Raw genomic sequence first — 16,120 nt, forward strand, 5'->3', positions numbered from 1 at the left:
GAAAGAAGTCAGTGGATGCACCATGGTCAAGGTGCATCATGCCATGTAACAAGTTACGTGTTTGTAACCAGTATAAATTTGACGAATATGATGCTCCCAAGAAGGGAACGGATGGTTTGAAAGAGATGTTGTAATAGGATGTCATATTGCAGGACTATCTCTTCAACAAATTGTTGGCAAATTGGCCCATACCGTACCATGTCAACAGCTACTAACACCAGACTGAGATGAAAGTGCAGGGAATCTACTGCAAGTGCTACCCACAGTAGATGACCCACCACACTCGGTGAATGTGACCGTAGGGTGCTATGAAGGATAGTATGTAAAAACTGCCAATTGTCGGCCAACATGTTGAATGCAGAGTTCTGGGCATCAACTGGAACACGAATCTGCACAAAGACATTCAGAACTGAGGCTGACAACATGGGAATCCATGGCAGGACTGCAATATGCAAACAAGCCCCACATGACGCTGCATGTTGGTCAGGGTAATCTTCAGCGGTGCCAACTGTGTGTACGGTGGGACATGGAAGCTTTGAAAACTGTGTTATGGTGATGAATCATGCTACACCTTCTACTGAGAAGATGGATGGATTTGGTGAATGTTTCTTACCAGAATGCGTAACCCCAACTATGAAATTTGGAGATGGTGGTGGTGTGATAGGGGTATCACATTAGCATGCAACAAAATCTGAGATAGGCATGATGTGTGCCGATTTATGACTTTCATTTTAATAAAACAAAAAATGGCACAAATTGTATTTACATTTTTTTTTTCATATGTGACAACTGATAATGATGCTGCAGACATTTGTATGATGTTACTGCTTTCAAATGCCTGTAGCGTCATCATTATTAGTTGTTACATATGGAAAAAAAAAAAAAATGGAAATACAAGTTGGGCCATTTTTTGTATTGTACTGTATATGTAGATTAGTTTGACTCAGTGGTTAAATTCTAAAAGAATAAGCTTCTGGGCCTTTAAAGTAAGGATCATAAATGTGAGGCTATTGCTAAATTGCAACATTTTTTAAAATTTTATTTATTTATTTATTCTGGTGGAGTTAATATAACCATCAGGCCTTCTCTTTCACACCACCAGAAACATTAAATATAAAATTACGAATTAATATAATACTTCTAACATATTAAAAGATAATTCAATTTAAGATAACATTAGGTTATGTGAGTGATGAAAAAACAGTAGGCTTATTCAGCTTGTTACGTAAATGCAGAAAAGAAAAAAAAATGGAAATACAATATTTTAAATTAAGGGGATATAAAATCCACATTGTTTCAAAACCGAATAAGAAACTCAAAGATTGGAATCAGAGAGTTTCATGCCGAATATAGTAAACTATAAAGTATCGGTGAACACTAGCGTGAGCTAATGCAAGTGACCCTAGTACGTAGAACAATACCGGACAACTCGTTGCAAAGGTGGGGAAAGATCGCTATTCTTAGGTATTTTCCATAATGTAAAAACACATTTCCTAGGAAATGTATGCTGTTATTACATTATGGAGGGAGGTCACTACCCAGACCGGTTTCAGTCTTTTTTGAGGCTTCATCAGTGAGTAGCTAGACCATAATACCAAAGTGTATAGCGAAAAGAACTTATATACTCTGCTATACGAGTTTCCAAAGAGGTGCAACCATTAAGTTACTTAATTATAAAGAGCTAATAAGCTTCATTTCGGCGATATAAACAATATTTTAAATTAAGGGGATATAAAATCCACATTGTTTCAAAACCGAATAAGAAACTTAAAGATTGGAATCGGAGAGTTTCATGCCGAATATAGTAAACTATAAAGTATCGGTGAACACTAGCGTGAGCTAATGCAAGTGACCCTAGTACGTAGTACAATACCGGACAACTCGGTATTGTACTACGTATTGTTTATATCGCCGAAATGAAGCTTATTAGCTCTTTATAATTAAGGAAATACAATAATAATGAAACAACTCGGATTCCTTAGTAAATATCTAATTTAACTTATTTAGAGTGTAGAAACATGGAACAATTATTGTCTTATTGATATTGGAATGAATATGCTGTAAAATGTAAAATAATACTGTACTTTTTAAAAATAAAGTTAGACAAACATATGCATTTACCCATATAAAAAAAAAAAAAAAAATCAGCTAACGCCTTTTTTTATTCCCGTATATACGGGAGTAGGCGAGGCCATTTAGCCCTATCTAACTTTTGGAGACTGAGTGGGCAGTTCAATCTCCACTGGTACCCAATCAGAGAGAGATGGCCCAAGGCTATCACTAATTAAGCGGTACGCAGTGAAGAGAGACGGCTCAAATGTGCCGCCATCTCGTGGTCTCTAACCCTAACACAATATATTTAATGTCTGAAATAATGTGGGTTCTATGGTCGATTTTCTTGAGTTTACAGGACGAAAAACCCGAGTTTCCGGGAGGAAAAACCTGCTTGCCCGTGCCAGAGATCGACTAACTCGGGAACCGGTCGAAAAAAGGCTTAGAAAAATTTCCTCTAGTCGCCGACTAGACTCGAAACCAAGACTTCCTTCGTGCGGCCTAGCGCGGTGGTGTGCAAACGCCACATCCACTGAGCTACACAGGCTCTCCTTTACCCATATTAGTAAATTAAATTTGAAATATAACTAGTGAAATGTACAGGAAAGGGCACAAAAATATTGGGGCTTACCCTTAACATTTGCAGGTCTACATTAGTTTATACAAGGCTTCCTTCGATTTGTCTGTCTCTGCATCAATTCTCTTTTTTTACAATAACCAAGGGCACTGTTTCTTCCTTGGGACATCCAGCGTTTAACATATGGAAGAGGATCCTACTGGGAAATTGGTGACCACAATTATTTACTGTCAGCAAAGATGAGATATTTTCAACCATGAGCGCATTTCTTGTTGGTGTCACAATATTGTTCATAATGCTGAACCCCCACTCGCACTCTGCATTACTCACTAGTATTGTTTCAACACACTTCAGAAGTTTCTTCATGGCATCTGACACATGCTTACCTCCACTGTGCTTAAAATCCCTATAAGATTGAATGACCTCATGATAACAGAGAAAATAAATCACACAGATCTTTCAATTCTTGTTTACCATAGTCCACAGCGATATCATCCAGCCAATACGCAGATAAAACTACTTTCGTTATTTCTGAGTACTTTGTGTCCTTATCTGTCATGCACTGCCTTGTCAAATTTGTGATTATACTCTCATAAAATTATCCTTCATTTAATTCCATTGTGTTGTTCCTATCCCCCCAAATACTTTCTAAGGAACTAATTTGAATTTCTTTGCTTCTATAGCTTCCTGAACTTCCCTCCAGTAAATACCTCCTCTCTCTTTATGACCTTTAAATACTACTCTTGTTCTGTGCAGGAGTTTGTTTGCTCTAGATAAGGTCACAGTTTATTTTTGCAGAGATTCTGAGAGGCTAGAAAGTCAGATAACGCATCCATCATTATTCATAAATTGTTTATGAAGTACGTTTCTTCAAGTTTTCTGGCTAGCCCTTGAAATGTTGCTCTTTTTTTACTATCTCGATTTCCATCATGAGCTGAGTGTGTAAAAAACTGTACAATGATGCATGGTTATTCCAAACAGAATTCACAGCATGAAAACTTGATGCAACCAAACGAGTTGACATCTTTCCCACTTTGTTGAAATGACACTGCAGAACAACTGTTCTGCCCATTTCCTTAGTTCATGTAAGTTCTTTGGAGACATATTAAAAGTTGAATATATATTATCAAGAAACACCACAAAATGATTTGTCATAACATCTGTTATTGAAACGTGCACAGCAAGTTCTAAGCGATGATTTATACAGTGCCATGTTAAAATTATTGGAAAATCTTCTTTCATCAATGATACCAAACCTGTTTATTTCCCTAGTATAACTGAGGCCCCATCCATACATAATTCAATTAGAATTTCCTGCAGGATTTCTTTTTTCAGACCGTGCTTTTCAAGATACTTCATAAGTGAGTTCTTAATGTCCATCGCTTTGGTGCTTTCTAATTGAATTAAATCAAAGAATAGTGTTGTAACATCACCAACGTTTATTGCACCCTGTTCGTACCACTATCAGAATCGTACCACTACCACTACCATGCCTCCATGGAGTCAAAAGACTCATTGCGGGAGACCCAACATTGACATACCGTTATTCACACAATGCCTGTCATACTTCTCCTTAAACTTTAAGGAGAAGTATGACACACAGATGAAGCATTTACAACCACCTCTGGCAACGCATTCCACCCATTTACAACCCTCCAAGCAAAAAAATCTAGTCCTAACACCCTTGTTACCACACTTACACAATCTCCAGGGATGACCCCTCATTCTCTCCCTTCCTGCACTGGTCTTAAAAAGGTTATCAGTATCAATCCTATAAAACCCTTTTAATAATTTATATGCCTCTATCATATCTCCTCTCCTATGTCTATCAACTAGTTTTTGAAGCCCACAGACCAATCTATCCTTGTAGGAGACCCCATAGGCCTGCAACAATTTTCATAATCCGCCTCTGAAGTCATCCTGCAAGATATCCACATCATCTGAATTAATTATCGCTCTTCCCAGTTTTGCATCATCAGCAAACAAGTGGATATCTCCTTTCAAAGTATTCCCAATATCATTGATGTACAAATTAAATAATAGAGGACTGAGCCCTGAGGCACACCACTAGTCACCTGCCTTCTACTGGACTCTGCTCCACCATAAACCACTCTTTGATATCTATCCACTAGCCACCCTCTAATCGAAATCGCTAGCCTCGGATCCATACCCACTTGTCCAATTTATGCAACAGAGTTCCATGTGGAATCTTGTCAAATGCCTTTGCAAAGTCCAACAGGATCACTGAAAAAGGGTTTCCTTTATCCAACTCCATTGTTACTCGATTATAGAAAGTGAGCAAATTGCTAAGGCAAGATCTACCCTTCACAAAACTATGTTGTCCCTTATAAAGTATCATATTGCTGTCCACCCAGTTCTGAATTCTAATTTTTATCAAATTCTCCAGAATCTTAACCACCACTCCCGATATACTGATTGGTCTATAATTTGCTACCTCAGTCCTGGAGCCCCCCCCCCCCCTTATGTAGTGGAATAATTTTCCCCTCTTTCCAACCAGAACTGATTCTTAAATTAAACAGCCAAGTTAGAGGAGGTGCTAATTCTCTTGCGCATTCCTTTAAAACATGGTCGATATGCCAACTAACCCAATGGCAGCGTTATCATTAAGGTTCTGTAATATACTAAGCACCTCAAATTCTATCAGTAGACTCTCATCAGTCAATGACACATCTGGCACTGCAATATCACAATCCAGATGGTACTCTTTTGCAAAATGATCACTAAGCACTCAACTATTTGATTAGCTTCTGTAATTGCCTTACCATCAACATTTTTTAAAGTCATCCTTCCAGAGTTATTTTACTCCTTTTGCTTGCCACATAGCAAAAGAACTCCATAGGATTTTTTTGGGACTAGTCAGCTAGCTTCCTCTCATAATTAGCTTTGGCCTTACTATACAGGTTACCCTTCTTGCCTGTATCTTGTACTGCTCATGGGAATGCTCATCACCTTTTTCTTTATACTTATACCACAACTTTCTCTTTATCTGCAACTCTCGATTAATAATATTCATCCATCTTACTCCTACCTGATTCCTCCTCCTGACTGGGAATACAGTCAGATACAGCTTTCATTAAATACTCCTTGATAATCTCCCATTAAAATTCTCATGCCATAGCACTTTTGAAAGCTGACTTCTCAGCTTGTCATAATCACCAGCCTTGTAATTCCACATATAACCCTTCTTAACAGAATATTCAGCACATAATACAATCTCCCAAGTCAAGACCACATGATCACTTTCCCCAAGTGGAGACAGTGTATCTAAACTTGCTGATAGGTTCTCTGATGCTATGACCAGAACACTCAAATCTCATGTACCTTCCATTACATGCTGTAATGGAAGGTAGTTATCTCTTAACAATTGTATAAACTCCAATTCCTTTGTTCCTTGAGACCGTTCCTTCTCCCAATCTATGTCCCCATAGTTAAAATCGCCCATAATAATTACACGTCTACTCATCTTACTAATTTGACAATGCATGCCATCTACATTCTCTCTTTATATCCCTTGAATTATAGCAGCAACCAATTACATATTTCATTCTGTTGATTTCTATCTCACACCAAACAGCCTCAAATGAACTATCCTCTACATGCCTATCACCTTCAGGCACTTCTGTCATTTTTGGCTTTAACATTTCTTCTATCAATAGTACCCCCCCCCATTCTGTCCTTTCCGAAGATACTATATCCCTTACATTCAATACCTATGTCTAAATCATTCTTAGTTAACCAAGCCTCACTAATTCCTATAATTTTTGGCCAAGTAGAACTAAGTAATGACAAAAATTCGTCACACTTATTCCGAATACTTCGGACATTAATATACATAACCTTCAATACTCCTTCCCCCCACAATAATCACACGGTGTGTGAATTAGCCCACTCAGAATACCGTTAAAATTCTGAGTACAATGATTCCCCATATCACAGTTATTATTGACCTTAGTACTAATTACAGCTAACTCTACTTTCCTGTCATTTCCGACAACCATCCTCGCACCCTTCCCTTTTAATAACTCTCGTTTCCCTGTTCCAAATGTTCATTAAACAATAACTGCTGTAAAAGCTTACTTTCATACTTATTCAAATGCACGCCATCTCCAGCATATAAGTCTTTTCTTCCATAAAACTCCTCCCATATATCTACATATCCCACCCCTCTTTTCCTACACATCCTAGCTAACATTTCATTCATCATCAATGCCCTTCTCATTTCTCGACTATCATATCTGGGCAACACACTGACAATTCTAACACTCTTACTCTTAAATCTAGCAATCTCTAACGTCTACCTTAAACCACTTGCCACACGATTTACGGTGTTTCCCAAATCATTCGTCCCAACCATTAAAATCATTTCATCTACACTATCACCTCTCTTTACAGCTCTAGTTGCACACTTTACCATACCTCCTGGCCAACATTCTTTAAAGACATCTCCGGTATTTATTTTACAAATCATTGAATACCCTATTATTATTATTATTTTCTTAACCTTACCCATCACCTTAACCTTTCTCTGTCTATCCATCTCTCCCAATTTCATCCTTTCCATTCTCTTATCCAACACCCCAACCTCACTCTGTGTCGTCTGCGGTGAACTCCAGAGCACCCTAAATCTCCCTAAAATCTCATTACCGCACTTTCGTTCTTCACTCATCACAATCATTTACATGCACATTCTGGCTTATGTTTTCACATATCATTTCTTCAATTAGTTGACGTTTCCCACATATATATGAATCCTCCTTAACTTCATATCACATGTTTTTCTGAAAGCCTGAGGCATACATTAAACAAACATAGCATTTAACGTTGTTTCTAAACACCATATCCTTGAGTTCTGGTGGACGAGAAAAAAGAGATGCACTAACGGTTACTCCATTTATCAAATTTTGTTTACATTCGCTACAGTCCTTTGCACTGCTAGATATTGACTAATTCCTTATGCACTATCAGTCTCACCAACATCTAAAATAGCATCCTTAGGCCTGGAGGTCATCTTCCTTTCATCATCAAGGTTTTTCTTTTTGCTAGACGTTGACTCTAATTCCTTGTGCACAATCAGTCTTGCCTACATCTAAAATAGCATCCATAGACCTGGAGGTCTTCTTTTTACCATCAAGGTTTTTCTTTTTGTTTACCTTCTTTCTCTTCCTAATAGAACCACACTTGTTCTCTTGCAAGTTTCCCTCGCTGCAGATCTGTCAAAGGAATCGATACTAGAATTCGTGGCTGGGCCTGTAATGATAACTTTTCACCTGCATCCACATACAAGATCCACTGGCTTTATCTGTTGACAAAGCATGAACAGTCTCTTCTGACTCCAAAGATATTATCTGTTGTTCCCCACCATCCATTAGATAGTAATGGATTAGTAATTAATCCATTACTATCTAATGGATGATAAGATAGTAATGGATTAATACGTATTAATCCATTAGATATCAAACACAGACTCCCCCAACAAGGCAGCAGGCAACAAAGTAGTATCTTCTTCAACATATGATGATTCCTTTTCATCTATTAGCGATGAAATTTGATCCTCCTTACAGTCTTGGCAATTGATGCCTATGAGTTGTGTAAGTCTGTTCACCTTAAGCATTTGGGCAATTTTCAAAAGTTCAGGCAAACGATCATAAGATTTACTAATTTCGCCACTATACATTGTTGGATTCTGAATGAAGAGAAATTAAAATTATTAATACTCCCTTCAGAATCCACCATATCGAAGGCTACATTTGTAGATATTATTTAATGTAAATCTCTTATTATAAACTATTATTCATATAATTACATTTGAGTTTTTTTATTTAATTAATTAATCTAGGATATGTATTAATAATAGAAAGGACTCTGTATAAAAATAACGTTCAGATTATTTTATTTATTCCTATATTGATAGTAGAAGAATTTGTGTTCATATTTAATTATATATTATTTGAATTGAAAAATATCCTTTTATTTTATTTCTGTATGTAAATGTATAATGTTATGTAATGCTTATGCTTATGTACTGCACTAATTGTTGTCATGGAGACGGAGTTAAAAATAGAAGGTACGAGCGTGTAGCGCGTAAGTTATGGACGTGAGATGGAATTGATTGAGCTGGACTGTGAAAACAAGTTTTGGCGGGGAAAAGGAGTGGAAATATATATAAACGGAAAGCGAGAGTAAACCGCAGCAGGTAGGGTAATGGATAGCAATGCTGTAGCCAATGAAGTTCTAACTGAGACTTGGCTATTGCTGTTACCCTCCTGCCATGATCAGAGCTTTAATAGCTCAATAACACCTTATCCCTACACTGTCCTCTACAGATAACGGGGAAGATGAAAAGCATTCTTGCTTCGCCCCTTTAAGCCAGTCATAATAAAACAGCAGCAGTTGGTGGGAGAGTTAGCACTAGAACTAGGGACTGAGTACAATTGGAGCACTCAGCACAGTAATGGCACTGAGAACAGTACAATAGAGATGAGGAAATAATTTATTGGCAGCACGAAGTTAAATAAGAGGCTGTAGTACAAAGAATTAAGTGCTGTGATCAGATTACAAAGGATCGAAATGTAAATTGACAACTCAGAATATTGATATGGAATTCTGAAGTTAATGTTGTATTCCGGAGCTTTTAAGGAAGATTAGTAGAAATCTGATTCTATTGCAAAGTAGTACATGGGGAATAAGTAGATTTTCTAGTGCGTGTCTGCATATGTGATGTGCTGAAATTAAAGATTTAAGTTAATTTAAAGAAGGTTACTTTTGAAATGTGTAGCTCCAGTGTGATAATTATCTAAAGTTTTAAGTGTGCCTCAGTGAATAATATGTGCAAAGATTTATTCCGGTAAGAACAGTTGTACTTTATAGCATTTTAGAGTGAAGTTATAAGAATTATCTCCTGTTAAATCTTAACATTAACTGTGGCGTTTATGCTGAAATTAGCCGAAGCTAGAAGGTTAATAGTCTCCCCCCCCCCTTAAGGTGATCGCTATCTCTTGACTGAGCTATGTAATTTCTGACTAAGGGATAGATAAAGAATACTATTGTTAAAACATTTGCTGTGAATTTCAGTGTTTCCCCCTAATAGGCATAGAACTATCTTTGCCTATTAGGGAGAAATTAGATTTTGAAGCTCAGTGTTTAATGCCAAAAGTTAAGTGAATGTTATGTGTAGTTGAACAGAGTTAATTTTGCATTATATTGTATCCAAAGTATGCTTATGTATATATTATATAACCTTGCATTAAATGCTTTGTTTTATTAATTTCAATTTGTTGTTAGCCTGATTCTTTTCCACTGCACCGTTCATAAAATTATCGGACCTAGCGGAATCTCAAATGTTAATGTAAAATTCGGCCTATATATAAACATTAGACTGCTAAAGTTAATTAATATTTGATTACACTATTTTGCATAGACTAATCTGAATATAGGGTGATGCAGTATAATAGAAATTTCCCTATATTTGGATTAGTAATCAACATACAATTAATTAACCTTAATAAGAACAACGTTAAAGCAAGATGGCGGATCAAAAGACAGGAAGGACTATTCAACAACATAAAATCAACAACCAATTTTAAATCCTCATATTCTGTATCTTTCATAATTACAATAAGATGTTACATGGATTTTCCACAAACAAAGTTGGAAACAGGGGACTACATGCTGCAAGCACTATTTTGTGAGCTTTTAAACTTAATCCTTCACATGCTCAAGTCACATCAACAAGCGATTCACTAGAAAGCAAGCCCTTATAAACATTGGACATATTGACTTGATGATCATTCCACTTTAAAAGCAACATTGACTCCATTGTCGTACCTTCACAAATAATATTCAATGAGAGATACCTAAGGCAATACCTAACAACAACTATCCACTACTTACACATCCACAAACCAGTACAACCAATATACAATTCATAAATATCCACATAGAATTATGTTCATGTACATACAAAATGGCTAACATAATTACATCAGAAACTTTAAGAAGTATCCAATTAGATATCTAACACAATATCAACACATATAAAATATCACTGAAGTACTTTTAATATAATCGGACAAGCATATCCGATAAATATTTCTTTAGTAATTTTTGACATACCAATAATAAATCGTTTATGCAAACAATCGATGTAAATTAGTTCAAATATATACCTTATCGATAATATTTTTAGGCTTAGCCAGCCACTCATTCCGTTTGCCGAAACTATGGATGGATGTACTTTCATCCAGAATAATAGAAATTTTGGTTCTATGGTTTATAATGATGTCCGCAATTTTATGTTTCATTTGTTTTGCAATATGATTCACTATCTCAGTGAATCATATTGCAAAATATGATTCTCTGAGATACGATTCACTATGTCACATTACTATGTAAAGCACGCCCCACATCTAGCCCATTAAGAATATGAAGATCAATTAAATTTGGATGATCTACAAAAGGATGATTGTGGTTTGCAATATGATATGATACGCAGTGCGAAACACGGCATGTGATTTCGTGAGCTAAAGAGTTCTGTTCTTCTACAATGTCGCAATGAATTCTCACTTTTACTTCTTATAATTGCTTCTGCACTTTTGTGAGATTTTGTATCTCTATGTTCGTAAATTTTCTTTCTGAGTTCCTTTTGTTGGCATTGTTTAGTCCATTTCCCTTTAATACGTATTAATCCATTTATCCACTGTGATGCTAAATGAATACCCTGATGTGAAGAACTTGCTTCTGGGGCTGTACCTCTGCACATGTTAGTGTTAAACATGGTGCTTATGGTATTTACACTTAGTGTTAAACATGTTCGGGGTGGACATATTTCATACTAAAATGTCTCTCTGCATAGTTTTCTCTAAATACTGTCTCTGTCTATTAATTGTTTAACTAGGTCCTTAGGAAATTTGTAAATTTTTACCAAAACGTATTGCAATTTAATTTGTATGAAATTTATAACGCATTTTTATGCAAGATAATTGACTAGTATGCGGCAATAATTTTTTGTTCACATTTGTCTGTAGTTATGAAAATTTTGGCATATACAGGTAATAATAAGCTTTTGGACTTCAGTGTATAATTATGCAGATTTTTTAGAAGCTGTATTTCTTTGCTAATGCATTGATAGTTTCATAGGCAATCGCACAAAATGGAACTGCTTTTATGAAAGGCTGTTTAATAACTGATTTATTCAAAATGTTTTTTCTGAATAATAATTAAATTATTGCTCTTAATTTCCACATCATCCCTCATTTTATCTTTAAATACACATCCTTTAGCTGCACTACACTGCTACCAGTGAAGATAACTAGAGGAACCTGAAAAGAAAAAAGTATTTAAAGTTAAAAACGGGCAACAGAAACATATGAATAAAGGTAACTGCATAACTCTTGCTGATAACTTATTCACGACGGTGAATAAGTTATCAGCCAATTCATATAAAACAATTTTTTTCACTCCTCTTCTCTTTCCGTAGGATAGAGAAATAATTTTAGTTCTAACTTCAAAAAAAAAAATCAGCTAACGACTTTTTATTCCCGTATACGGGAGTAGGCGAGGCCATTTAGCCCTATCTAACTTTTGGAGACTGAGTGGGCAGTTCAATCTCCACTGGTACCAATCAGAGATAGATGGCCCAAGGCTATCACTAATTAAGCAGTACACAGTGAAGAGAGACGGCTCAAATGTGCCGCTATCTCGTGGTCCCTAACCCTAACACAATATATTTAATGTCTGAAATAATGTGGGTTATACGGTCGATTTTCTTGGGTTTACGGGACGAAAAACCCGAGTTTCCGGGAGGAAAAACCCGCTTGCCCGTGCCAGAGATCGACTAACTCGGGAACCGGTCGAAAAAAGGCTTAGAAAAATTTCCTCTAGTCGCCGACTAGACTCGAAACCAAGTCTTCCTTCGTGCGGTCAAGCGCCGTGGTATGCAAACGCCACATCCACTGAGCTACACAGGCTCTAGTTCTAACTTTTTTTTGGAAATTATTATTATTATTACTTGACACCTTCAGGGAGTCGAAAGACTCATCGAAGGAGGGCACATGCTCTACAGCTCTGTCTCCACCACTCAATCCATCAACTACAACGAACCGCAACTACACCAACGCCATCTACCGCTTACCACCACTACTAGTATTTCATAATCACGAACATCCATACCCACGGAGGGAATCGAACCCGCAGCCTTTTGGCTGGGGAGTGGATACGCTAGCCACTCGGCCAACCAGGCCGGCACAGCCTCTGGCGAGCACAGAACACTATGTATCGCTGTGTTCTGTTTCGACATCTGTGCTAATTAAAGAGACCTATCAAACGAATGTCTCCACTTAGATAGATATGATCTTCCTATCTAGTAGTTACAGTGCACTTAAAATATTATGACCGCTTCCTCTAATTTTGCAATCATTAGTTTGAAGCAGCCAGGTGAACTCGTATTACAGCAAAAACCAGTATACATGATACTGGAGATATGTGATGTACCATTTCATTCCAAGTGGCTTGTTCGACAGACTTCGAAAAAAGGCATGATTGTTGGGTGTTAGGTGAAGCGTGGCAGTATCCAGAAAAATGCCATCACGCTCAAACTTTTATGGAGACTAGAACCCATTTCCAACTGGCTGCTACTCAAGGAATGATATCATTCTAGGAAATTCTTTCTGAGCACTTTCTGAACATCACCTCGACGAACTAATAGCAGAAACCGTCGAGAGCTTTTCAGCCAGAAGGACTGGAAAGACACAACCGTCACTTTTCTCCATGGCTACAATGATCAAAACCATAATATCAGCTTGTCGTCAACACCAAGGATATCTCTGAAGACGAAGAAAAGAGGCTGGTAGAACAATAACCGGAAAATGAAATTATGAAGCCTTTCCCTTACTACTTTATCAACCCCTACTACTACTACAAATCATTGGTTATCTTGTCCTTTCAGCTCAAAATGTTGTAATACGTCTGCGCTGCTTCTATCACTACCTAGATTTTTACGTATGTATATGACCGTGCCAACAGTACAATGGTAGAAATAAGAAGTTAATCGGGTGATATGCAAACTAATAAAAATTGGTCGATATCGACCACTTTGGCGACACTGAGCTTTGCTCTCCATTTTCTGGGGTGGTTTTAATGATAAATACACAAATTTCTGATTTAGAAGGGTAAATATTGATTTCTTTTTTTTTTTTTTTGGTATTGACAGTATGTAGATAAACTTTCGATGGCTTTGTTTAAGTGACCTTCAGCTGTTTCTAAGTTGTTATGAACTGGGAATAGGACCAATTCATTAGCAAACATAGCTATCTTTGTTATTTATAGTTTTGTCTAAGTCGATGGTTTAGTTTCTGTAGATGTAAAAAAGAAGTGGGCTCAAAATATTGCCTTGAGGGTCTCCCTGTCTTATTTTCACTTTCTTGGAAAAAGTATTATTTATTCTAACACGAACTGTTCTATTTCTCAGAAAGTCATAAATCAAGTTTAGAACGTTTCCTTCTATTCCAATAGAAGGAAACGTTCTTTATATGACAAAGAAATATGACAAAGCTTGGAAAAAAGCTTCTGCATCCACACCTTGTCAAAGACATTGGTAAAATCTATAAAAGCTGGAATGGTGGATTTGGTAGGTTTCATCTGGAAGTTATCTTGAATTGACCGGGTTAAGTAGAAAAGATGATTATTTGTTGAGTGATTTCTTCTAAAGTCAGCCTGAAAATGTGGTAGTATGTTATTTTTATTTAGATATAATTCAAACATTGGAGTATCGTTTTATCCATCAGTTTGCCTGGCATTGAAGTCAGTGAAATTGGGCGATAACTTCCTGGTTGGTCTTGAGGTTTGTTAGACTTTAAAATGGGTATGATTGTTGGTGTTTTCCAGTTGTTATATAAGTGAAGTAGACAATCTAGGGATAGGGGAGGAAGATGTTTGATCATTATTCCTTGTATGTTATCTAGTCCAGATGAATTATTTATATCTAGTCTCTCCAGTACATCTCTCAATTCAAAGATTGAATGGATCCCAAAATAAGTTGTTTTCATATTTTGGGGAACTTACAGCATTTTTCTGTTATCCAGCCTGCTTTTATATTTGATGGGCTTTGATAGTATTCATCTCTGGTTTCCTTATATTTTGAAAGTGAAAGACCAAGATATTTGCGATCCCCTGTGTCCAATTTTGATATTTCCTTCCGGGCCGGTTAGCATGTTAGTCTCACTTGCCATTGGTAAGTCGCTTAGTAAATTAGCAGACAATTTCCAAAGTTTGGTATCTGAAGTGTTTGGATTTAAGTTGTGGCAGAATTCTTGTCACTTAGTTCTTTGTGATATATTAAATTTTTGTTTAATTTCAGCATTTATCTTATTCTACTCGATCCTGGTTTCCGGAGAGCTTCCAATTTTTAAGATGATAAGTAATTCGTTTCTTTTAGTAATTTTACTGGCAAGTTCCTGGTGAACCTTTGTGTAGTTTGAAATAACTTTTCTCCTGTAGCGCTTTGGGATACTTTTTCTTTGCTGCATTTAGGATAATATTCTTCAAAGTTATGTAGTCTTTTTCTAGGTCATCATGGTATGCGATCTTTTAGCATTTTGTTTACTTCATACTTATATTTCTCCCAATTTGCCTTTTGGAAGTTTTAATGATATTTTCTTTTTTTGGGTGGATCTGGTGGTCATTTTTCGGTTCAGGGTAGTTAATACTGGAGTATGGTCGCTTCCTATTGGTTCTAAAACAGACCAAATAGCTTTGTAATGAAGATCTGTAGAAACCACAGTATTATCTAGGGCGTCTTCTGTACCACAAGAATGAGATAGATAAGTGCGTTCTCCAGTATTGAGGATTACTAGTACTGTTTCATCTAAGAAATTACTCAGGTTTTTTCCTCTTGAGTTTATTTCCTCAGAACCTAGTACTGGTGTCTGCTATTCATGTCTCCTAAGAAAATGGAATTTTCTTCAATGAGACGAGATAGGCTGGAAAGATTTAGTCCAGGTTTGTTAGGAAGATGATAACAATTAAATATGTTTAATGGCCTTTTACTTGGTTCCAGTATTTGGATTCCTTGTATTTCTAATTCTAAACTTGTCATGTAAAGTTGATGAACTAGACATAGTTCATCAACTTTACATGGCAAGTTTCGAATTAGTGTCAGACGCCCTCCTGAATTTTGGTCACTAGGCTATCTTGTCGTATATCATAGTTTTTAATGTTTAATCTGCTGGTTTGTCGAGGTATGGTTTGCCGAGGTTTGTCGAAGATTTCTCGGATGCAGATAGTATCAGCATCATGTTTGCCAGCTAGTAGTTCACTTAGTTTTTATTCGCTTGTTGGAGTAACGATACCATTTAAATTACATTGGATGATACTAATGTTTCTTGTAATGGGTGAAATGATTTGATAATTTCTCAAACTCTGACATCGTTCCCAAATCAAGAGTATCGTCGGCTGCCGCTGTCGGTAGATTATCCA

Source organism: Typopeltis vanoorti, chromosome 19, assembly GCF_054136105.1.
Source record: "Typopeltis vanoorti isolate ZY-2024b chromosome 19, IOZ_Tvanoo_1.0, whole genome shotgun sequence".
Lineage (NCBI taxonomy): Eukaryota > Metazoa > Arthropoda > Arachnida > Uropygi > Thelyphonidae > Typopeltis > Typopeltis vanoorti.